Consider the following 25,922-nt stretch of genomic DNA (forward strand, 5'->3'; position numbering starts at 1 on the left):
GGAGCCTTCACAGCTCCACTGCTTGCTGTTTGAGGCCAAGCGCACCCACAAACAGCTGCACTAAAGCCCTCAAATCAGTTACGGCCCGACCACTGCTGGAGAATTCCACAAAGTTGTATTTACTTGTTAAAAAATGATTGATTTTAGCTCTCTTCCATCTCTGTGCAATTTGCCAGCACATTGTACCATCCGCTGTAATTCTTTCAGGTTGGCTGTGCCATACTGTAACATACAAAAATCAATCACGGTTGCCTGAAACAACAGTGCCTGAGGAAGAGGGGCTGTGTGCATTCTTTCACCATTCGTTTCACGCTGTACTTTTGCTCCCTGCCCAGCTAGTGTGGAGACGGTACGTTTCTCCCCTTTCCAACAATGAGATCTTATCGCAGGCAGCTGGCCTGTGTTCTGCACTTTCATTTTTATTGTGTGGGTTCTGAAACTCTGATGCAAATAGTCTGTTGAACATCCTCCCTCCACTGCATGTGGTTTTTTTTTTCCCTCTTCCATCTCCTTGCATGCAGTGCTCTCCAACGTCATGCTGGCTCCAGACAGCTCCCATTGTTCACATTGTTGTTTTTGTGTCAAGGGCGTGAGAGGATTTTTTTTTTCTTTTTTTTTTTTTTTTGTGCCAGAACAGCAATTTGAAAACTAAGCGTTGAATATACACTTGCCATTTGCAGGAAAACAGCTACTGGACTTACCACAAGGCCAAAGATGAGGGAAAGACTCATGGTTAAAATACGATAATACAAATTAAAGCAGGACCAAAGAAAGAAGCCATTTGCAGAAGAGGATGTAGACACCAAAAATTAAATTTGCTCTGCAATGGCCTACATAGAAGAGGAACTGCCACAGCAGATTAGATGAGCGGTCCTCTGGGGCTGCCATGCCAGCAGCGCAGTGGTTACCTCTAAAAGCGTGAGGGAAATGATGCGTGTGACTGAGAGTGACAAATGGGATGAGGTAAGTAGCCAGCTAATTGTGCACTGCTGTGGTTATGCACAAGCTACTTCCCAATACCTGCTTGTGAGCATTACCACTTATTTCCTCAGCTGCTACTACATAAATGTTGTATTCTACTACGAAATTGCTGGTCTTTCAAAAATAAACCCATAGCATTTCTCTGTGTCTCCACTTCTTGTGACTGCAAGCTGCAGTTGGCAAGGTGCTGGGACAGGAGGTGCACCCACTGATTAACTCTACATTTACATTATCAGCTTCACAGTATGGAGCGCATCATCCCCCCCCCCCCCTTTTTTATTTTTTTATTTTTTTATTTTTTATTTTTCAACAGGAGAAACAAGAGGAAATGAACACATTTCACTATTCACATTTCTTGTTGTTGTTGTTGGTTTTTTTAATATATATTTTTAGAGCGTTTAGAGCATTTTTAAAGCCTCAAGCCCATCTCCGGTATCCTTTCTTCTTTAAAATCTCTTCTATGTTGATTCTGCCTCTTCCCATGTTCACTTCTATTACATTTTGCAATCGGTGCAACTAAGTACAGCGACTTTTCACGTAACATTCCAGATTACCCTCGCTGCTACGCCATGTAGATTTTTACCTTTTAGTTGAATTTCCATCCCCTCTTAAATACAACCAAGTATTCTAGCAACTGCAGTGGTTATTGTGGCTTCCACAAAGCTCCCCACCATGTTAGCCACAAGAATCCCCTAGTGATCAGAAGGAGGAAACCCACGAGAATTCCCAGAAAATGCTTTACCTCTGTAGGGTTTTCTGCTAATGTGAAATCTCTCCTACTTCTCTCTGTATCTTCAGCACCCTGTCTCCCCTCTCCCCAACTACTTCCTGCACTGGTATTTGCAGCCCTAAGATGCTTTTCATCCCCTACACTCTTGTTTTGATCTGAAGCCCAAGGGAATTCTCCCATTGATTTCAGAGGGGTTTAGGCCAGTTTCCAATTACTTTCCACTCCCTCCTCTAATTCCTTCAAATCCCTACAATGCACTTGTTCAAATACCAACTTCTAATTACAAGCCCCTCTTAACTTTGCCCTGCTCCAAGCTGCCTTCATTTGTTTATTCTGTGGCTTCAGAGTGCCCCTTGTTTGGCACAGCAGATGCCTTCATAAGTTCAAAATAAAAGTTCCTTGCCCAGTAGCTCTGTATTTTCTTTCAGTTTCTTACAAAAGACTATACCAAAAATGTCACAGAGAATGGAGACTCTCGGCAGGGTACTGGTTCTCCAGGATCCTATGCTGGCCCTTTCTTTCCCTAATTTTGAAGTGTCTCAGCAAGAAGTGAGTAACAGGCACTACACTAACAACTTCCACACACCACAAACAGCTAGTCATAACTTGCCAAAATACAAAAGTTATTTATGATGTCTGTTCCCCTAAAGAAACCAACAACTTCATTTACTACACACTTGGAACAGCATCCTCCACCTGAAGATGTGCACCATGACATCTCTGTCCCACAGAAGGATTAGGATGAAGCTCACAATTCATAATGTTTCCAGTTCCACCCTACTTATTCCCAAAGCCTTAGATATATACTGTTACCTTTTAGTCCTGGTAATTTACAGAACTTCAGTTCTCAAAAGGCTTTACATCCTCCTCCTTAGACACTTCTATCTCTGTTAAAGAGACACAGATAGGTTAAAACTGTGTTTATAAAAGTCAGCTTTCCTCTCCCTAAATTAAGCAGGACTTGCAGCAGTACAGAAGTACAACAGTACTTCTAGTTTGGGCTCACTTTGAGCATCCACAGGTTTTGATCATGCTTGTCTGAAGTTTCTGGCCAGGTAGCAGCATGTCACTACTGACAGGCACAGGAGGCCACACTATTGACCTTAATGTCTCTCATCCCCACTGGCAATACACGAAACTCATCTGTTTCCAAAAGACACTTTGCATGCTCTTCTCCCAACACATCCTACAAACACTCTATTCACATAGACCTCCTCCCAGAGGACACCTGAAGACTGTGGCAATGTTGTAGGCTGGCAGGAGGAAAAAAAAACAAGCTCTGACAGGGTAGGTATGGTGGGTAAATGGATCCAAACCTTGCCCATAATGGCCACCAAAGACAGATAAATTATCCATCTTTATCTCACTGAGTTAGTCAGACTTTCCAGATGGGAAGAAAGAGTATGTTAGGAACCCAATCAAAAGCACGGAATAAAGAGATAGGTTCACTTTGGTTGTGGGGGGAGTCTGAGGAGAGAAAGACAGCTCCTTCCTCAGAGGAGTTACCTGTTTGTACGTGACTGTGGCTACAGCCACATCTCTCAAGGAAGCATCCTAGCCATTCTGTCCTCTCATTTTGCACAAAGCATGTGTAAAGGACATCATTTTCCTTTAGAAGTACACTGGAGACAAAACATGAACAAGTGCATGCAGGACTATAACATTTAGTTACCAGTGCTCTTTCCTTAAAACCTCATCTTGTGCTGGGGAGAGAGTGACCCTTGGACTGACGGTAGAAGAGAAGCAGCACATCTTGGCAAAGCACTTTGCTGCTTGTCTGTTACAAATAAAACCAGAAGTACTATGAGAGAATCAGAATTCCCACAGAACTTGAAGAATTTATCTGATGTGATAAAAGACCAGGTCATCTACCTCAAGGTAATACCTGCCTTGGAGTGTGATGTACTAAGTCAGACAGGGAAGCACTTCACTTTAATCAAGTCTGTAGCCCCATATGGTTTTCTCTGCTTATAGTCATCAGTCCTTTAAATGCTAAAACTTTTGTCTTGGACTTTGACTAATAAACCATTGCTTTATTTTATAGGCTTTGGTTAATAAAACACTGCTCTATTTTATTGCTAGGCCTGTCTGATGACATTGTGCAACAAGATGAATTAGGGTAGAAAAATAGTAACGGAAGCGGACAGTCATGACACAAGGAGTGATATGCGCACCAGTAATATGCTGAAGGAGGTTGGGGCAGGAAGATGGGGGGGCAGGAAGATGGGAGGGCAGGGGAACAGGATGTCTACCTATTGCTGTAATAATGCAAATCTCATATTGAATGTCTCTGCTCTACATACTTCTCCAAAGCAACAGCTGAGGTAAGGGGAAAGTGCTCACAAGAAACATCTACCCCTTCCTTCCCATTGCTTGTTGTACCATTGGCAGTCAGGCCATGACGTCAATTCACTGCCAAACCTTAAAGAGAGATTGACAGATTTTGACAGGTATTGAACTAGCTGTCCTTCATTCACCTGCTGTAGGTGAATTATTTCTCTGACAGAAGGATGTCAGGTACTCCAGCTCTGCCCCATACTTATCCAGACCACAAGTACAGACAAAACTCCACCACTCTACTCTGCCCTAGTAAGCTTGGCCACTGTTTTCAGCCTAATGCTCTGTTGTGGTGATAAAATTCAGTTGTAGCCACTATCAAAGCATTGACCTGAACATGAATTACTCAGGCAAGCAATAGTCACAGGTCTAAATAATCCTCTCATTTTTGGACATTGGCATCAGTGAAAGAAAGAAATTTCTCAATAAAGCTGGAGCTAATCCTTCTCAAAGTTTAATTCATTCCTCTGAATTTTGAACACGATTGATCAGAGTGGGGCAAGGAACAGGAAAAGCTTCCAAAAGAAGGAAAAAAAAAAAAAAAAGAAAAACACTGGATTCCATTTTCAAAAGTGTTATTGAATACTCTTTGGATTTGTCAGCTCTCTAAAATAGCTCAGTCTACAAATTTCACATTCTTTTTATTCCTACTAAGGACTGGTGCCTTTGACTAGTTTCTTACTTCGTTGTTGTTGTTGTTGTTCATTTGTTTTTCTTTTTTTTTTTTTTTGTGGAGGTCACATAAAAATTGAGTTACAAAAACTAATAAATTACCTGTAGAACACATTCACTCACAAACAATATAAACAACATATACAATCGATCAGATACATTCACTGCAGAATTATTCTATCTAGCTGGTTATTGGAGAACCTAATTGCCCCCAGGGAGATAAAAGAGAAGAGTAGGGATGGTGTGGAGAGCACTACCTGATGTTGTTTTGGAGGGAGCCACTCTATTTCCTAGCAGGGCTGGGTGTCAGACCTCCTAAAAAAGAAGTAGGGGCTGAGAATTTGAAGAAAAGTGAAGAATGAATATGGTCATACCTGCTGGATGAGGAAGTTCCCATGGGAAGCCAGCAAGCTCCCCATTTTGCATTCAAGATTCTTCCCTCTGCCCTGAGGTAATATAGTGCTATCAGTGGCACTTTTTTGCTGCTCTTTTTCTCCTGCTTTAATGCAGAATAAGACACTTCTTAGACCTTCTTTCTTGACCTGTGACTTATTAGGTGCAGGAATAGCTTAACTTCAAAGCCCTTTTTATGTCAAAGATAGACTTGCTTAGGAAGAGTTAAGTTTCTCTATAACAGATGCCGATAAAATTTTTAAAAATCATATCCAATCCTTAGTCACTAGTGGCAAAGACTATTTGCAGCACACAGAGATGCCAGGAATACCCTTCTTTCTTAATGTTATGGGCAAGGAAAACATTGGGCAGCAATGATCATTTTTCTGTGGCTCGCTTTGCACACACTGCTTTGGCTCACACCACCAGAGATGATAGGGGTACACAGAGGGCCTGTCAGAAAGCTACCTTGCCCTAGTCTAACCATAAAATTAACAAAAACATGTCCAAAATGACTGTGCCTCTATCTTGTCCTCCTTTTCCCTTAGTCTTATAATTGCTTTGTGCCTAAAGTATTTTAAAAAGTGGGAGAAGGCTACTGGGCTGTCTCCAGAGGCAGGAGCTCTCTGAGGACAGGCAGGGAAGCCTGAGATCAAGGCCCACTGCTGAATGACACCACACTACAGCAGAAAGACCTGGCTATGCCATGCACCCTGGTACAGGGAGAGGGGAATGGGGCAGGAGACCCAAACCCAAAAAATTTGGGTTTCACTTCAGTTGAAAACAACAACATGCACTTCTCCCCTTTGCTTTTCTCTGGGAAGAAGCTTTGAATGTCAATTTTTTATTATTCCCATAGCAAGCATACAACAGCATCAGTGTCCACACAAGGCATCTTCCCAACAAACATACCTGTCTTCGGTGCCCTTGCTTTGCACGAGAACAGCTGGCCACTAATAACTTCACCATTCTCATTTTTTTTTTTTTTTTTAAACAAAGCCAGGATTTGGACTTGATGATCCACATGTGGGTACCTTCCAACTCAGGATATCTTATGATTCTATGGCCTTGCCTAGCTAGCATCAGGAGACGTGATAGATGTGACTTTTTGCTGTGACTGTACATATGGCCTTAACACAGCACCAAGCAGCAGGTTTAAAAAAACCAAACAAACAAAAAAGAAAAAACCAAAAAATCCAGTTCTTGACAGCATTCATCACTGCAAGATTTCTTCTCACATATGGTTTCCTGAGGGACTTGGGCATATGCAGAAGCCATCCTCTTTCCTCCCATTACCTTTCAGCCCCCCCTTTCCCTTCTGTTCAGAGCTGGCTAATGCCTTGCCCCCAGTAGGTGCACTCCATATACCTGAAGCCACTGCCTTTGGAAATGCTCATTAATCATCTTTCCCCAGGACCACTCTTTGTCCTCTGATGCTCTTTTCTTGTCTCCTTTGCTTATAATCCTTAAGGCCTTCAATTTCGCCTTTCACAGCTTACCAAAGATCCCTCCTGCTCTGTCTGAAGGCCTTCTGCATCCCATTACCAACCATGTGAGCCTTCTAATCCCTTGTACTCAGTTTTCCAGTCACACAGGTGAAATGCAGATTGAGGCCTCCCAAGGCATCAGACTAAACATATCCTCTGACTTTCAGGTAACCTTCCACTGAGCAGCACTGTAAGACTCACTTGAAGATACTTTTAAGTTCAAAAGCACATTTTAATAGTAATAAAAATAATGTTCTTTTCACTATGCTGAAAACATGGAAGCTTTCCAGAAGCAAATCAGGCAGTCAGCCTCCCCTGTACACCCACTCCCGCAGGCGTGCGTAGGGAACAAGTTCACTTTGTGACATGGAAGCCTGTCATTCCTCCAACCCCTCTCTCTTCTCTGATGCCCACATAGACACTTACATTCTTTTCCTGGATGCTTTCCCTCCTTCAGAACTTAACTGCACCTCCCATCCTGATCACAGGCGTCTGCAGTCAAGGCATAGCTCAAAAAGCAAAAAGAGCTTTTATTTCTTGCCGGTTTTTTTTTGTTTGTTTTGCTTTTTTTTTTTTTTTTTTTTAAGCCCACATTAACCTTGTAGGCTCTGGCTTAGTGAAAGGATGGTCAGCCTCACCCCCCCATAATAACTTTCCGTTAAGTGATAAAATTACTCATTCAGTCTTTACTGCCTTCACTGATGAAGACTGTGGCAATCAATTATTTCAAGAAATGCTACCTTAAAAATAGGACCTCATTCACTGAATTGTTTTATAGACTAGCGTACATCAATTTTGCATAGGCCATTTTGTTTTTAGGGCTAATTCCTAATCCTAACTCACATCATAGACACATATCTCTGCTTGGATTAATTAAGTTCTCGGAGAGTACCTTCTGCTCCATTACCTTTTGTTACTGATTTACAAAAAAGGCCATGAAGCAATGCTCTTAATGATAATGAGGAGAATATTTAATCTCTTAGTGCCATTTCTGGTGCCTATGCTAAAAATACGAAGAGAGAAGAGACTTGGACATTCCAGGGGACAAAGAGAAAAGCTCTGTCAGCCACATGGCATTCTCAAGAAAGAGATGCTCCCACTTCTCAGCTAGCTGCCCAGAGAGATTGTGGATGCCCCATCTCTGGAGGCATTCAGGGCCAGGTTGGATGGGATTCTGATCTAGTGGTTGGCAACCCTGTCTGTAGCTGGGGGACTGGAACTAGATGATCTTTAAGGTCCCTTCCAACATAAGCCATTCTGTGATTCTACAATGCATCACTTCGGCAGATTGTCTGCTTACCTCTCCACAACAAGCATTTTGGTCAGTGATTCTTCACCTATTAAACAACATCTCAGAAGAGGAGAGAGCCTACAAGGAGCAGGAAGCGACAGATTCTGATTTACATTGCTAATGACATAAGGCAGTTTAACAAGACCTAAGGATCAAAGGAAGATGAAGCTTTCTTCAAGTGCAGTGAAAGCCAGCACTAACACACGGAGATGGGCAGATCAAGAAGATCTTCCAGGTAAGGAATGGTGGGAAAGCATCAAGGAAAAGCCCAAAGAGAAGTAATACCTCTTGCAGGGACTAAAAGTTGCTCAGTCAGCATCACTGAGTAGAAGAAACCACCCAGGATTATTTTATACAACCTAAATAAAAATGCCCACGCCAGCTGTGACCAAAAAACCTCAATAAGGTGGGTAGCACAACATTCGGGGTTTTCCTGAAGCTTTTGCTCTTTGATGAGACAGAAATCCATCTTCTGCAGAAGGCACTTGAACAAAAGCAGAAAAGCTCAGTTACAGCAATAGGACTGGACTGTTGAAATGGTCATACAAGCCAAGATCCTGGTTCATAGGACTTTTCCTTCATCTTTATTTGAACTCTAACCCAAAGCAACCCCATCCTCATTCCCACCATGAATTTCCCATAAACAGGAAGCAGCAGTGAACTGATAAAGAATGATAGCTCCACAGCACTGAGCAGGGGAATCCCAGGACACTTTTCTCACAGGCAATCACTACTCTGCAGATGCCAGAAAGATGCAGACCTTGGGAGGACAATCCATATTTCCAGGCCTTGAGGCCTTGATAAACAGGGCCACCTTTTCTCCCAGCGTGACCTTCAGTGCCAGTTTGTCTGCACCATCCAGCATCTACCAACAGTTATTTTGACTTAGAAAATAAGACAAACAGAAAAGAGTAGTTATCTTCATTTTAAATGGCTTACTTAATGTCACCTTATTCAAATGTTGACTGCGTCCTTTATGCAAAGTCTAGCAGCTTTAGCAAACTGAAAGTATTTGCCTTTTGCTATCTACAGCACCACGGCACACAAAATACGCTGTTAAAAGCAGCTCCACTTCTTTCCAGAAATAAAGAGAAGATAGCTGGAAGCCCACAGCACCCACTGAAGGATGTTCTAGATTCCCAAGAAGTCAGGACTTCTCCATTCTGTTTCCACATTAATTTTTTGTGCATGTGACTTAAGGGAATTCACCTCTGGCTTATATTTCTGCCAAATTAGTATAAAATAGAGACAGATGTGCCTATCTGCTACAGACCAGTGCCAGGAAAATCCTTCAGCATGCAATCTGGTATCTGCAATTCTTGAGAGATTATTTATGGGAGGTTGAGTGCCACGGCCTAGTTGTTGCCTCTGTTTTCACACTCAGGAATTGGAGTTCTTGTGATTTTTGGATTAAATACATTCGGTATACCTGAAAAATTATTTTGTTCTGCTACCTTTCTTTTTCCTACATTTTGAGTTTCTTTTTAACAGCTTAATTTTGTTAATACATGCTGACAGATACACAAGCTGAAGCATACAGCATTTATGTTAGTACCTACAGAAAAAATAGAACTTTAAGCTATCCTGCCTTAGCTCTTCTCCACTAAAAAGTCCTGTAGCCACCAAAGTGAAGAGAATTTCACTTTTGCCTTAATCTAACTGGATTCTTAAAAGGCCAGGCAGAGTTGGTCTGTCTCAAAGCATGAGGAAGACGTATATATTCACCAGTAATTTAATAAACTAAAAATATTTTTCCATTTAGATGGATTTGGCAGGTACACACAGAGTCAGATTAATTGGGTCTGATTGGTTCATAATAGTTTCTAATCTGAGCCACCAAAAGGGAATAAAAAGAGACGCTGCTTACATTTACACAGCGCTCCCTGGAGGCCAGATTTCCTTCCTAGCAATACACAGGTACCTCACTGCTCATGCAGTAAACCAATCAGAGCCAGACCAAACATTCCACTTCTCTCCACAGCACGGAGAATGAGACCACCACTGTGCTACAGAGCTGGCAAAAGGTGGTGGCCTTTACTCTGCAGGACCATTTTGTTGATACTGATTCCCATAACTCTTCAGCTGAGTAAAGACAATGCTGTACTCAATACTTGAAGAACACAGCTGACGTTCATTTGCTCCACATACTTTTATTTCTTGTCTAGCTATTTCTCTGCATTTTAACCAGAACCGCTAAGTTCCAAATAGCCAAACCTTTCTATGTACGCCTAGGAACAGCCACTTGTAAGAAAGCTATCAACTAACCAGGGACCTGACAGCAAGGAATACTTCCAGTAATCACCTGCAAAATAAAAATATGTGCCCAAACGGACCGATAGATTGGGATTGGCTTCAAACATTCTGGTGTGTACAAAGCCCCATGTATGAAGCACCACAGAGCAAACACAGTAGCGGTAGATCTGCACATATCAATGCTGATGGGGCCAGGAGGGTAGGGAAGTTGGTTGTTTTAAAAGGAAAACAAGCAGGCTAGGGGAAGAGAGAATGAAATCTCATAGGGCTCAAGCATTCTTTAAAAAAATCCACAGAAGCAGTTTAATAGCCCTAAGGGTTGATTCACATAAAGAGTGATGCACTGAGTGCATATAATTTTCACTGTTACATCAAAAGTTTGGTCTACATGTATGTCCTCATACATAGTCAAAGCCTACAATGCAAACAAGCCCAGCTTAGACCATAAAAGAGCTGTGTCACTCTCTAACATAAAACATGTTAAAAACATACTCTCTAAATTCAGCAAAAATTCTGAGTAAGCTGATTTAGACATCAAAATAAATCCTGACAATAAATTCCTTGAAGGCAACATCTCTATTTGTATCTTTTCAGTTTGTGTTCTAAATGGCAGCACCTCAGTAAAGAGAAAATGGTTCTAAGCCAAAACACTTAGTAATTATAGATGCCCCTTCTGTGATACTTTGCTAATGCCAAGGTTGCAGATAATGAGAGCTCAGCATTTCTTAAAGCCAAACTCTCCAAATTCAGACTTAAAAGCTTAGGCACCTAGTCATATACTTTAAATACTGACAATTCCAGCACTTGGTAGCAACATGGCACTAAGATCCAGATCCCCATAGTTTATGTAATTAGTCACTTAAATTTAAGTAACTTTATTAGTTAGGTATTTATTGGCTTCTCTTTCAGCATCTCTGAAAATCATACTATTTTTATTTAGGAATCCAAACACAGAATTAAGCTTAGCATGATATTTAACAATCACGCAAGTGCAACTGACCAGAGCTCTCAACACTTTTGAAACATTAATGAAGTATCACGGATGTGATATCCTTTCACAGATGTTTTTTTCACGGACAGGAAAACTTACAAGAGAAACATCTTATTTCAAGTGGAGATGTTTCAAAAAAAAAAAAAAGACAAGAAGTACTGCTTCAAATGGTTAACACACAAAGACCACACTATTACAAGTTTCTACAAGGATATAGCACATTGGAAACCCTCCAAAAGCCACACATGTCACTGAAATTAGGGAAGAAATCAACCAGATAGTTAACAGATGAACGACTTGCTTAGAAGACTAACGAAAGCTACAACTAACATAGCAAGAGATCTGATCATCATCATCTAAAAGAAAAATATCAAAATTAAACATTAACTAGCCTTCTGACTAACATTCTAACAGAGTTTCTTCAACAACAAACTTGTGGACCAAAAGGTGGTAGACGGCTTAAATGGCTCACTTGGAAGATACAATCCTTTTAGAGTGTGCCCAGTGTGCTGCACCAGTCTCCTCTGGTGGTTAGCAAGTCCTAATTACCACTAAGGACCCTGCTTTAAGAATATAAGGATAAAATATGGCACCAGCAGTTCACTAGAGGTGGAAATTCTCCACCTTCCAATAAGAAATCCTTGGCAAGCAATGATTCAGAGAACAATTTTCCATTGTGTATAAAATCGCAATCAAAGCAATATCCTTTTTAGTTCTCAGTTAAAGCTCTGAAACAGTTCGTCTAAATAGCTTGCTGATTTGCTTGCTGTTTTTGTTGTTGTTGTTGTTATTATTATTGTTGCTTTTTCATTTTCAGTTGAAAGTAAAGATGTACTTTTTCCAGCTTCTCTCATTTCATCTTCTGCATAAAGACAGTGTCAGGCATCACATAAGAACCATCGTATTCCCTTTTCAAACTCTTCTTTTCAAACTTTGACAAGAAGTATAAACTGTACTGCTAAGAGAACAGGAGTCTGCTATCCTAATGAAAATTTGCAGACTGTGAAAGTAACTAACAGAACTTGGCCAGAAAGTCAAGACTTACAAACACGGCTTCAATAATAGCTCTAAAAGAAGTTCCTTGTTTCAGATGGGGTCTTTAGAAAAGAAAATGGTGTATTTGAAAGTGACATGTTTTATGTAGTTGTCAACAGCTCTCTCTTCCGTTTTGTTCTGTTGCTGTTTTGTATTAGAAAGAATGATTAGTCAGGGAAAAGCTGAACTTTCAGAGCAAAACAAGACACTGAATGCCTGTAGCCCACATAGGATGGGGAAATACTGTCTTGCATAGCATAACTTTTCACTCTGTACAGCAAGAGATGAACAGGTTCTTCTTTCTGCTGACCTCATTTAATGCATTGACATCATGCCAACGTGGGGAGCCACACATCTTTATGGGCTCCAAGCATCTCAGATGAGAATAAATTTGTGAAGGAGTGGAGGCATTTGCTTGGCTCCTCCCCATGCTAAACAGCAATTTCAGTTACTAATTGGTCTATTTAAATCTAAGGTACTCAGTGGACTTAGTGAAGACTTATGTTAATGCTTGTGAATGCAGGATCTATTGCTCCCCACAAGTAAACTACCTATTAGAGGGAATGTAACAAACCAGACATAATGCTTTAATCACATTTTTTCCACGTAGGTCTCTAATAAAAAGACCTACTTCAAAATAAATCTACGTTTCATGTCTAACTGGGTATTTCTGCCCAGGAACCCAGGTAGGTTGGTCGGTTGGCTTCCTGGCTGGCAACCCCACAGCCTTGCTTAAAGGTCTTTATAAATTAATGTCAATGCTTCATGTAATTGTTTTTTCAACCTGGTTAGGTTTCTGTGCACTCTAATTGTTCTATAGCAATGTGGTAAACACTTCCTGCAGACAATTTGTTAGGAAGTTTGGATTTTATATAACCCAGGAAATGAAGTCATCAGACCTGTGGGCTGCCTGTAATGATTCAGTCCCCTGGTTCCTGCAACAAGCAGGCACTTCAGACACAAAAATCCAGAGGCAATGACAAACTAACGGAAAGAAAAACCGTGCATAATGGTTTCTCCATTCACTCTCTTCATATTCAGAAATTCAGAAAGATGTAAAGAACTTCCACCGACTTCTAACCATTAATTTTTATCCTTCCTGCAAAAAATATAAATTAAGTTTGATCCCTCTCCTCCTCTTGTCTTCATTGCTTTGGGGAACAGAACGGGATACAATGTGTAGGAGGAGACTGAAGTTCCTGTCAATACCCTTTCTCTGCAGCAGCACTGCTTTTCTTTGTTACTTCATATTTCCATTGATTACAAAATACACATTTCCATTTTTATTAACTTCTCTATTTTTGCATCATCAATCAACTCATCAGTGCTCTGGAAAAATGCGGTTAGCTACAGCCAGTGCAGCATTCCCTGAAACGGCCTAAGGGCTCTAAAAAGTTGATGGCTTCCTAGTTCCAAGGAAACTTGGAACTTCATAGTTCATAGTTCCAAACAAACTTGGATTTAACAATCTTCGGAACTTGCTGCAGGTTTCATTTATTTCAGAAAGCCTTCAATGAAATTCAGGGAAGCATAAGATGCTTTCTGACTTAGATTCACTTGAATAATTATACCCTAGGAAAAGGGATAAGATCAAATTGAAGCACACTGCTGTTTCTGGAACTTGAAGCAAGTGGCAGCCACTGGGATCCTCTAAATAAGTGCTTTTTTATGCGCACATCAAAATCATTTCAGTATGCTTCGTCACATTTTGAATCTCAGTCATCGCACTGTTTCTGTACAAGTGATCAGAATTAGATTTACACTCTGTGCCTATCCTATAAATTCTAATCCATTTATAACCTTAAAACTATTTCTTAAAAATAATAATAATATTAATTATATCCTGATGTAATCCTCTTTCTTAAAAATTTTTCACCTGTTCTTATGAAATGTAAAATGTCCTTTCTCTCCCAGCGACTTTATCTTCTGGGTCATGCCATTCTGCTGATGGAAGCTCATCTAGCCTTCATCACCATGCCACTGTGATGTGTGACCTCAACACAGTCTTCCTCGTAAGTCCTCTAGCTACGTAAGAGGAACCAAAATATTAGTAAGCAGAACAACATTTCCTCCCAACAGTCACAGCAAATGCCACTGCATACGAGGAGGAAAAGGAGAGACAAAAGGCAAAATAGAAAAAACGCTACAGGAATTTCACATTGCAGATAAAGAAATAATCCTTGACTGCCTAACATCCTGGAAAATACTCTCCATTTAATGAAAATAAAATTTTAATCAGGAAATCTGTTCAATCCATATATGCTCAAGTGCTAAGGACAAAATCACTACCTGCTTCTGAATCAGTTGCCTTTGAGGACTGTTAATGGAATTTGGGGACTTTTGCAGGTCTCAGCTTTCTGCTGAAGGAGAAGCAACTGCTATGTGAAACAGTCAACTTTTTTTTAGCCATAAACAAAGCAATTTAAACACTTTATGACTTTTATTCTTGATAGGGGTGGGTGCATTTAGGTGTTTCCTCACTTGTCTATCCAATGTGTTAACAGAGGGTAAAATTGGTACAGTGCAAAGTGCTAGACATCATACTATTTTAGTAATGCCCTTCCACCAGAACTATATCACAGCTTCAAATCTGAGTCTGCCACAGGCACACACAGTTTAAAAGAATGCTACATTATTCTCACACTGCTGCAAATATTACTAGGGCTTAGCACAAGGTATTATTTGCCTGTGAACTTCAACTGACTCTAAACTCAGTGAAAATTTCCCTGTCTCATATCTAGTAGGTTTCCTTTCTGGCAGAAAAGGGCAGAAAAATCTGAATGATTAGACAGCTAAACACGGTAGCACGTGAATGAGAAGCATAAGGCAGGGTGTGGAGGGCATCTGGCACACCTGAATCCTGACCTGTCAGATCAGGCTTTGTGTTGTCTGTCTCTATCAAGCTTGCGCATATCCATAAAAATCCCATATAAAAGGAATGAGTGTATCACAAGTATTTTGTTGGAGTTTCTTGGAAAATACCAATAAAACCAAAGAGCAGAAAAAATAGATGGACCTAGCACATGTAGAGATAGAAAACAAGTAATAAAAGATACAGCATCAATAGTCTCAGGATAAATAAGGAAAACAAGGAAATTTTGGTTCCTCCTATTACAGAAGGCAATTGTCTTTCATTAGATGACGTTTAGTTTATGCTTGTCCTACTCTGATTAAATGTACATAGCCTCTTTTTTATTATCTTTGATATTCCAAAGCTATTAACTACACTGTGCACCTGACTATATTCTGTTCAATTTTGCTCTCACTGAGGTTCTTTTCCTCAGAGGTCACTTGACCCTGAAGCCAATGATAAAGTTCATCTGCAAAAGAGGAGTGAAAATAAAATTAGAAGAAAAAAGTCCTTCTGGAGAGCAACTTCCTGACAGCCTTGAATTTGATAGGAACACTCCTGGAAATGAAGCAGCCTGGCTTATCCTTCAATTACCTCCAATGCTGACATTTATTAACTCCCAAGCATAACAACAATTCTGTTGCATGTTTTTACATATTATACATGCACTCACGCTGCTAAGTTCCTCACAGTTGGAAAATAGATTCAGAGCTTAAAATGGGTAAGAGAAGCAACAGTCATAAGTAAATCCCAAGGGAGAAATAAAAGGACTTAATAGCAAGCTATTATTAAACTCTATTTGATATATTAAAAAATCACAAGGAAGCCTGTCAAAAAAAATTACCATGATCAAATAAATTACAAGGCAAAGCTGCCTATCATGTCTTGCGAACTGGTGTAGCAGAGACATGATGGGAAATAAAATACCCAGAGCCCAGAACAAACCCAGGCTGGCACTGCCAAATGGCCCGTCCTGCTTGCAGCCCCTGCTTCAACCAGCCACCACCTCTGTGCCCTCCCGATGACCAGGCTGGGGCTGGGAGTGCTGAACAACGTTGGCGCTCAGGCTGAAAGGCCCACTCCCACTTTGTTCCACCTCCTCCCAGCAAAACCATTCTTTTCCTCAAAGCTTCTCCTTATCTCCTGCCTACACACTCGCAGCATTTACATGTTCTTTGCCACTTTGCAAAGTGCTCCTGGGATTACTTAGGTGCTGCACAAGCCCAAAGTTACTGTGCTTTATAGCACTGCAGTCCTGGCTGAATAGACATCAGCCTCCCACAATGGAGAACTGTCATGAGATTGACTTCAAAATGTTCCCTTTAGAGCACAGGATGCTGAAGATCCACACCTCAACAAGTTTTGTCTCTAGAGGACTGCCGTGTAGAGCTCCCACATACAGGCCACGGGAAGGCCAAGGCCAGATGCATGGCCTCTTTTCTCTGCATCGTGCCCAGCCACCATAGGATTGCCTGGGTACAGATTGTACTGCAAGGGCAACAAGAGTCATGCCTCCTTCTGTGATTTTCCATACAAGCATGTCCCAGAAATACATGACTGTGGGTTAAAGCAGTAACAGTACTGTTAGCTTAATGACCTAACATTGTAACAAGGTAGAGTTTGGAGGAAGAACCATAGAATGAAGCCATGTTTTCCAGATCAGTTGACCCTGGAGGAAACTGAAAAGAATTAGGGAATATGAAGGTTTTTTCAGATGTTAGGATTTTTTCCCAAGTTGCAAACAGCAAGCTGAGTATCTTAAACCCTAACAATTCTAGTCAAGAAAAAGCAGCCAGAAGCCTGTGCAGCTCCAGGGCATGTATATGCTTCCACACCTTGCATTTAAGTTATTCCCCTTAAAAAAGGAACATTTAGGGAACAAAGACATTGCTGTGCTTCTGTTTCCAGCTATTTCTTGCTGTCCCCAATCTCTCAAGTTCTGATGCAGTTTAAGGGACATTAAAAGTTTCTGTTTGGTTGGGGTTTTTTCCCCCTTTTCAAATGGCTTAAAATCTTGATAACCTCTAACCTAGCTGTCAAATCGAGTATGCTTAAGCAAGAAAACCGGCTGACGTCAACAGAACTACTCACATGAATAGTTACAGCTCAATTTGGCCCTAAGGCTTCAGATGTGTTTAAACCATTTAGATCAATGCTAGGCCTCGGATTGCTTTTGCAGTTTCAACCACTGCAAACAAGACAGAGCCTGGAGGAGGCAGGAGAGGAAATGCCAGGGAGACAACAGAGCTGCCACCACTCTACTCCTCTACGAGTGCAGCTAACAGCACCCCAGGTACATCTCCAGGGGCTGACCTTTTCTCCCCACTCCACCAGCCCTGAAATACCCTCCTCCCAAAGCAGCTCATCAGGCAAACCAAACCCTGTCCCATATGTTTAGTCCACAATCATTCTGCAAACACTCCTGAACATTTATTAAAAAAATAAATAAAAAAATACAGTGCCCCACAACCAAGCGCAACACAGAAGCACTAACTCTGTGCAATTTCCCAAGAGAAACCCTGGGGCAGTAAATACATGTTACTAGGACTGCAAGGCAGGACAGACCTTGCTGCTAGAAATGCCCCAACTTCCAGTGGTGACTAGATCTTCCAGAAACCAGTCATCTTCCCCTGAGGAAACACACAAGATGTCAAATAACAAACAAACAAGCAGACAAACTGCTGCCCCCAGTAATTGGCTCTCTAATCTTGGGGGAAAATATGCCATAATATATCTGGCATACGAGTCTCAATCCTGCAAAACGGATGTTCAGATTTGGCAGTCCCACTAGCATCAATATATTTCATCGATCAGGTCAGGTCATATTATTACACGACGTCCAACTCCTAACTTGCTCTATATAAAGAGAACATTTATTCCTTGGGATTTAGCAGTGGAGGCTTTGAACACGTATCTGTTTTGAAGAGCAGGTTTTGTTGTCCTCCTCACTTTCCTTCAGCTGTATTGAGCTGTCACTGGCATTTATTCTTGCTTGTTGCTCACAATCCTTGGGACAACTACTGCAATCTTTCAGACAACTAGCTTACTGCCAGTGGGTTTATGCAGTAGCATGCAGAGAGTCTGTCAGACAACTCATTCTTTCAGGTCCTCTGTGAAGAGGAGTTCAGGACTCATAAAAAAAATAAATAAAATAAATAAAAAGGGCTAGGTGGCAGGAAGGCTGTAGCATACACACACTTACTAGTCAATTTCATACTGCTTGACAAAAGGGTAGAACAGAAAGGAAGAGCTTCTGATTTGTGTATGGAATATGCCCATCTACAAGGAACATAGCTATTTCCTAATAGCAAACAAAAATACCAGAACCATAGAGCACTATGTGATCAGCAAATATTATATTTGAGAACATGAATACTACACTCCTACTGCCATTTACTTCAACAAGCCTCACTGCTGCAATGCTCCTCTATACTCCTACAAGCTGCATCCACATTATTTCCAGCTCTGTCTTACGGTGACCTCACATGTTGGCACCCCGTGTCCTTTCCCATCCCTACACGTCCTCCCAAACACAACATCTTCCATGTCTCTAGCCTGTCTCCGGTCTGATGGCCAGTCAACAGGCAGCACATGCTATGACAGATTCAGAGCCAAATGCATGACGACCTCTTGGTTCTCAAACACACTTCCGAATGGTTCTCCCTGGCTGCCAACGAAGCTCGAGAAGAAATAGTATATCACCTTAATGATCTTGAAAACCTCAAGCCTGTTAGTACATCTATCTGGAGCTGCTGGTAATTTCACCATTTATGAGCCAAGGTCGGGCGACAGAGTAAAGTATTATGACTATCTCTGACTACAACAGCAGCATTGCTTCAGTATAATCTCTGCCTGGACCAATCTATTATCACAGAAGTCAGACTATGAAGCTCTATTTGATACGGTCTCACTGAAAGGCATTCTTACATCCACTTCCTCTTGTTTATTATTCTTTCTAATATCTGATAAGATACTTTTCAGCTGTGGCTATTCACTTTCTGTTTGCATAGGTCTTGGGTTCATCACAAGCTACAAGGTCAGCATTAAACCAAACAATGGTTGGTTGTGGGCGATTTTGCTAAGTGGAAAACAGTCTAAAGGCTAGATTGTTATCATCAATAGGGCAAAAAGCAGGCAGGAGAAATGAGCCCGACATACACATGCAGAGATGAAGCAGAGCTACTCAGATGCCAAGTCATGAGTGTAGCACACACACTGAACAGCCACAGCCCCTGCCCTGGAATCCTAAACGAGGAGAAGCAGGGAGAGGGGAAGAAGCAGCCTCCTCCTGCTCAGTATGAATCAGGTCAGCCAGCTCAGCACCTGTGAGGAAAGCAGGAAGCTCTCTGCCTCCTACCAGCAGACTACATTTAGCCTGCAAAGCACAGCTACTCCAGCTCTGCCCCACGCTGCTGCCCAGCCCATAGCAAGATTTTTTTTCGTGGACAATATACTGACAGAGTACTTTGAAGAAAAATCTGAAAACAAACAAAACAATCAATCACCACCATTAAAAAAAAAAAAAGAAAAAAAGCCACTCAAAACCCAGCAACAGAAAACCTCAGTAAAGCAAGCAAAATAACTACTACATAAAGCCCTTAAAAGTAACTTCCTTGAGAACTGCTGAACAATCAAAGCAGCAAATCTCCATTCATTTGGAATATCAAAATACTATAATTGTATTTACAGCTTGCCATTTTTAGAGCCAAAACCTTCCAAAATATACTCTTCAAACCTGGAAAGCAGGCAGTTTCTCTCTCACTCTTTAAATTCCCTTTTTCAAAACACACCCCTTCCTGCAAACTCACAAGCAGTGACTCACAGGAGCCTAATGAAAAATTAAAAAGCTGACAGTAAAAAAAAAAAACCAAAAAAAACAACACAAAACACCAACAACAAAAACCCATACTAATCAAGCCTTGCTTATGCAAGCAATTTCATAACCCTGTATTATATGTATCTCTTTTCTGTGGGTCATCTGTCCAGGGGATTATCTGCACTTTTCCTTGCCTGCAACTACGTTTCTCAGGTTCAGACAAAGAATGGTGAACACTGTAGCAAAAAATCCCATCTATTATCATTAATGGAACAAAGTGTAAGTGACGTTTGTTCTCCATGTTTCGTTTGATCTTCAGATTGGCAGATCAACCTTTCCAGAGCCCACAGCTCTCTTATAAAGGAAGGCAGATACAAGCAGTGACAGTCCAGGCAATTCAGCCAAAGAGTTTAACTCTGACTTAGGATAACAGCAACTCAAGAGGCAACATTTCTATGGCAATTTAATTGTTATTGTCTCTAAGAATTACAAAATCGCAGAGGTTGGAAGGGACCTCAGGAGAGCATCAAATCCAATCCCCCTGCTAAAGCAGGTTCTCTACAATAGGTTGCACAGGTAGATATCTAGACAGGCCTTGAATATATCCATAGAATGAGACTTCACAACCTCTCTGAGTAACTTTTGCCAGTGCTCTGTCACTCTTACTGTATAGAAGTTCTTTTGCACGTCTATATGGAACTTCCTATGTTCAAGTTTTAAGACATTACTCCTTGCCCTATCGCTACACACCACTGAGAAGAGCCTGGCCTCAACCATTTGCCTCCCACCTTCCTTTAGATATTTATAGATATTTATCAGAACCCCCTTCAGTCTTGTCCAGGCTGAACAGACCCAGGTTACTCAACCTCCCCTCATAGAGGGGATGTTCCAGGCCCTTAATCATCTTTGTGGCCTTCCATGGGACTCCTTCTAGGAGATCCCTGTCTTTTTTGAACTGGGGAGCCCAGAACTGAAGATAGTAGTCTAAATGTGGCCTCACCAGGGCAGAGTAGAAGGGGAAGATCACCTCCCTCAACCTGCGGGCCACGCTCATTTTAGAAGAACAGTAGCTGGCACTTTGATTAGTATTTAGCAATGAATGCAAAAAATGAACTAAATTTCTTTCCTCTGCTCAATATTCATAGTTTGCAGGATCTGCTAGCTCAAGAGATATCTGATCTGGAGGCCTTCAAGTGATCTGTTCCTGCTTCTCTTATTAAACACCTCTGACATATCCTGTTCTCTATATTGCTTTTATAAACACCTGAGGTAAAAATATTTACATTATGAATTCGCTATTCACTCTGATTGTGCAGTAACCTTGGACAGACAATCTGTATTGTGCTTTTAGAATCTCATTTTGTTCAGCAATTGTTCCACTCACAATGGTCTCATGGCCCAGCTGCAGCCAAGAAGCATGCCACAAAGCCTTGGAAAAACGCAGGCATCAAAAACTCATTCTTTGGCCAACATCGTGCCACCACTCATCTAGCAAGGCCAGTTATCTAGTCCCTCTTGGTCAGACCAGCTGCCAGCAACTACAAAAGGCCAGAATATTTGCTGGCGATAGCTGAGCCACGATGAAGTTATTGTGACATTGGCTGTCACGAGGAGGAGCAGTATAGCAGCTATGGACTTAAAGCTTTAAAATCATGGCAGTTTTTATACATTGAGATAAGTCTCCACAGCAGTCAAGGATGAGGACTCGCCTCTTGTATCAAAGCTGTTGTATTCGAGGAGCATATTTTGAAACTGTGAACTTGAAAGAGAAAAAGGGGAAAGGCTAATTCAGTTTGTCTTATAAGCAATTTGCTACACTTCGTTTCTACAGCGATACACATCTCCACATACTTCTAAGCACACTCACTGAAGCAAATTTCCTACGAAACTATTTAATCCTGCTCATCAAGAACAAGGTCAATGAAGGAAGTAAGATTAGATATTTCAAAAGACATGCGATAGTTCCCTTCTGTTGCCATAACAAAGGAAGATACTTTAAATCAACACTGCTATACTGCATTCAGATTTAAGCAGCCCTCCCTGTAGAAGAATCCTCCCCTCCATGGTTTCTCTCCAGTTACGAGATGGGCTGCTGCAATCGGGGTTACATCATGACCATACATGGCCTTCCCTTAGCAACCAGCTTAACTGTATTGATTTGATAGTTGATTATTATGGCAACAAGCTCAGTTCTTACCATTTATACACTTTTTAAAAGGTCATCAAGAAACCAGAAAGAAAAGCAGTTTTTCTTGTCTATTTTTTTAGCGCATAAAACCCATGAAGCTTTCAGGAGAAAATAAAAATGTTGCAGGAAAAGAAAAACAACAACAAAAAAAGAATCCCAAACTAAGGGAGGGCATACCCAAGGCTGTGCCAGGGACACCTTATTCTCTTTTCAGCTCCGCTGTAAGGTTCCTCAGTAACCTTGGAAGAGGACTGGGTCTCATCATATTTTACGCTTGGGAAGTCTCTCCCTGTTCAGATCTGTGAACTTTCCAAATTTCAGAAAAAGGTCCTGGATAAACTCTCAAAAAATTGTTAAGAAATGAAAGTGAATTCAATGATTTTAAAAAATACGGAATTTCAGGCAGGTGGTTGCAGCATTTCACCATCACTTGGCAGAGAAACGCTCTAATACAGCTGTGTAGCTGCCTGAGTTAAAAGTGCATGCCCAGTCTGCAGTACATAAAAATGCAAAGATCCGGCTTTCCTGTAGCCTATTCCTTAACTCTGACCTGAAGTCCAACACAAACTACATCAAGGATCTATGAGACCACACATAATATTCCAGTTACCAACACTGAAAGCTGTAATTCCTCTGATGCCACCCCCGAAACAGTGTGATTCCACCTGCACACATGCCGTACTTTTAGTCCCATAAGACAGACAGCGACAAAGTGAATATTTTTGTAAAGTAAGCAAAGAGCAGACTATGTGGTGGCCAACTGCTCATTCAGAGGTTTGTCTAGGAAGAATTCCAACTCATGTGATGTGTGAGATCCCATCTTATCATTAAAAGGAAATATCTTTTAGCAATGTTTTCGAGTTCAAGACAAGGAGTTACTAACCAAACGTCAATATTTTAAAATAAAACCCGTCATTTTCTCTGCTTTACCTGAGTTACTCATAGTTAGCTCGTATCATCTGTGCTTTCATACAGAGTTCTCAGAAAATGATTTGATACCATTTTAGAAATTAAAATAATGGCTAGTTGTACAGCATCCCTTGAATTAGGACTGTGTGAGCAAACTACTGCATTTCCTGAACAGCACAAATATTATCCTTATGAATGAATCAATTATTTCCAAATATGGATTGGAAAATATTCAGCTACCAGATACTTGGAAGAGCAAGCACCAAAACAGGCTCAGAAGTCTGATACAGATGTCTGGGACTCAGGAACACATTCCACCCAATCAGCTGCTGGATTTAGAGTCAGTCATGTCTCTGAGTCATCCATTTCATTGCTATTCTTCATTTACTCTGGGTGCGGACTGAAAGCAGTTGCTCTTAGTTCCTGCAAACTCTGTGTTGGAAAATTCCCACACCCCAAAGCTAAAGAAATAGAGAAAAAAAGGATCACAGTTCCCTTCAGCAACGAACCTGCTCCCTTTATGGAGCAGCTTCTTATCCATCTCCCTTATTGCCGCTGATGTACATGACTAATGCCTGCTGTCAACTGGCATTGCCCAGCTTCTAAGCTTTCCAAGCTCCTACTTCTCTACTCTGTTCAGCAAGAACTGTTTATTGCAGGGTTTCATACTTGTGCCTGTGACTGAAGACTTTGAGGCCTTGCTTCCGTTAGCCATGTTCTCTCATTAAGGTTCCCACAACAAACAAAAGCTTCATAAGACTCCTTTCTTCCTGTTCTTTTCATAACTGTGCCCTTCATTCAATGTCCATCATAGCTCATACTTTATCCATCTTATTTCCATTATAAATTCAAAATCTCAGCATTCCAAAACAGCATCCAAACAAAAGGCTTCCCAGATATGAATGCCATCTCAAATCAATTACCAGCCTTCACAATAATTTCTCTATTATATTCCCCTCCTATTGAATTTGAATATTACACTGTTGACATGTTTTATGGGATTTTTTGGGGGAGGGGAGAGGTAAGAAAACACCACACTCATAGTTAGTCAAGAAAATCACATTTTTCAAGTTCTTTAAAACTTAAATCCTAAGCAATAAGGAACAAGAAGCATCTTTTTGTTGCATGCGTACACTGAACATAACACAGAAGTGCCTGACACACCTGCATGGTGCTGCCAGAATGGAGTCATCGTCAGACAAAATCAAATTCAGTGTTAGGAGGATGACATTTCCACTGGAGAAAATAAGAACTGCACCTGCATTTAGCACTTTCTGAATCTCATTACCCTGAAACAAAAGGAGACTACAGAGAACGCTTTTTATGAAAAGCAGCAGGTTAAAAACAAAAACAAAAACTTCAGCAACTAAGCATTAGTTATAATAACAAGCAATTTTAAGACTTAGAGTGTTTTCATTAAAGGATAGATAGTTTGGGCTATAGGAAACACTAGAAGACTCAATAAAACACTCTAATATCTGTGCATGCCAAGAATCTCCATTTGAGTATCCTTTAATACTTTGATTATGCTTGGAAATTTGATAAACAGAATAAATATTTAAAGCAGCTCAGCATGAGCATGACTTCACTCTCATATTTAAAATAACCAATCCCTTGCTGTACTATACTGAATATTTACACAATTGTGCTATTAATTCACAGTACAGGTAACACTGCACCAACAACTAAACCTAACTTGCCCTCTAAATCCCTCCAGAGATGTTTAACACATTCCAGACTGTATAACCATGCATGTCAGCTAGGGCTGGCTACACCAAAACCATAAAGAAATATATGCATCCTCCAAAACCACAGCAGGTTTTGTGATTCATTCTCCCTTATCAAACCTCCTTGCCTCTTTCTACTATTTACATCTTATTTTGAAGGCCTTCACAGTCAAGATTCTACCTTTACTTGGTTTTTACTCCTTTAAATAAGCCCTTTGGCACTGTATCAACATCAACAACACAAAAATAAATAATAGAGAGTGCTGATTATAGACATTTTTTAGCAAACCTCTGAGTCCATTCACCACAGTCATCTATGACACTCCATCTCAAACACGGTATCATAGAGGTGTAACAAAGATCATGTCACGAGTCACTCTTCACTCTGACAGTTCACACAGCTGATGTTGTCAGGAACATAGAAGTCAACTGAAAACTACAGCACTGAATAAGCTGAGACCCTGCCCTTGAAGCCAGTAGTGTTTGAAAGGCCTTATGGTAAATATGCAGCTGTTATAGCCAAACTTTTTTCAGGTTTTCAGCCTGTGCTTTGCATTAAAACAAAACAAAACAACAAAAAAAAAAAACAAGTTTTGAGGAGAGGATAAAGGAGAGCTTACTGGACAGAACTTCACATTCTGTCTGTGGCACATATTTCAGCTGGGTTCACTGTTCTAAAAGACACTAGCAAAAATAAAATTACTAGTTTATAGACTGAGTTACTGTTATTACATATAAAAATGCTAAAGCAGCATGAAACATCCAATATCTCATCTGGCAACTGCATTTTTCAGGTGAACTCAGAAGTAACTATAAGCTGTCCATGTAGCACGTTCTGCACATTTCAGTACTCAAGTACAGGTGACCCGCAAGCACTGGCAGCACTGCTGAGATGCACCACCCACCACCTCACTGTGCTCACATCTACTGTTTCACCTCCATAAACATTCAGCAACTGTCGATGAATGTCTATGGGTGCCACTTTTTCTGCATGGAGGAATTCAGTTCCTCCTGTTTCCTTCATCCACACTCACATGTCTGATACTTCTCTGTCTGACTGCCCCTCTGCCCCTCATCCACCTCTGATATCATGGGCTAACATAACATAGGAGACATAACTTTTGAAGCAGCCACGACTTTTCCTAAGGTGCGTGGATTTGGATTTTGGAAAACAGAATATATATTAGTAGTGTTTAAAGACTTTATTGTGCTCTTTAATTCATACATCTAGTACCAGTCAGTAAGATTCAGCTGCACACAA

This window comes from Centrocercus urophasianus, unplaced genomic scaffold (assembly GCF_019232065.1).
Source record: "Centrocercus urophasianus isolate 14NV4802_14NV808 unplaced genomic scaffold, USGS_Curo_1.0 seq_10, whole genome shotgun sequence".
Lineage (NCBI taxonomy): Eukaryota > Metazoa > Chordata > Aves > Galliformes > Phasianidae > Centrocercus > Centrocercus urophasianus.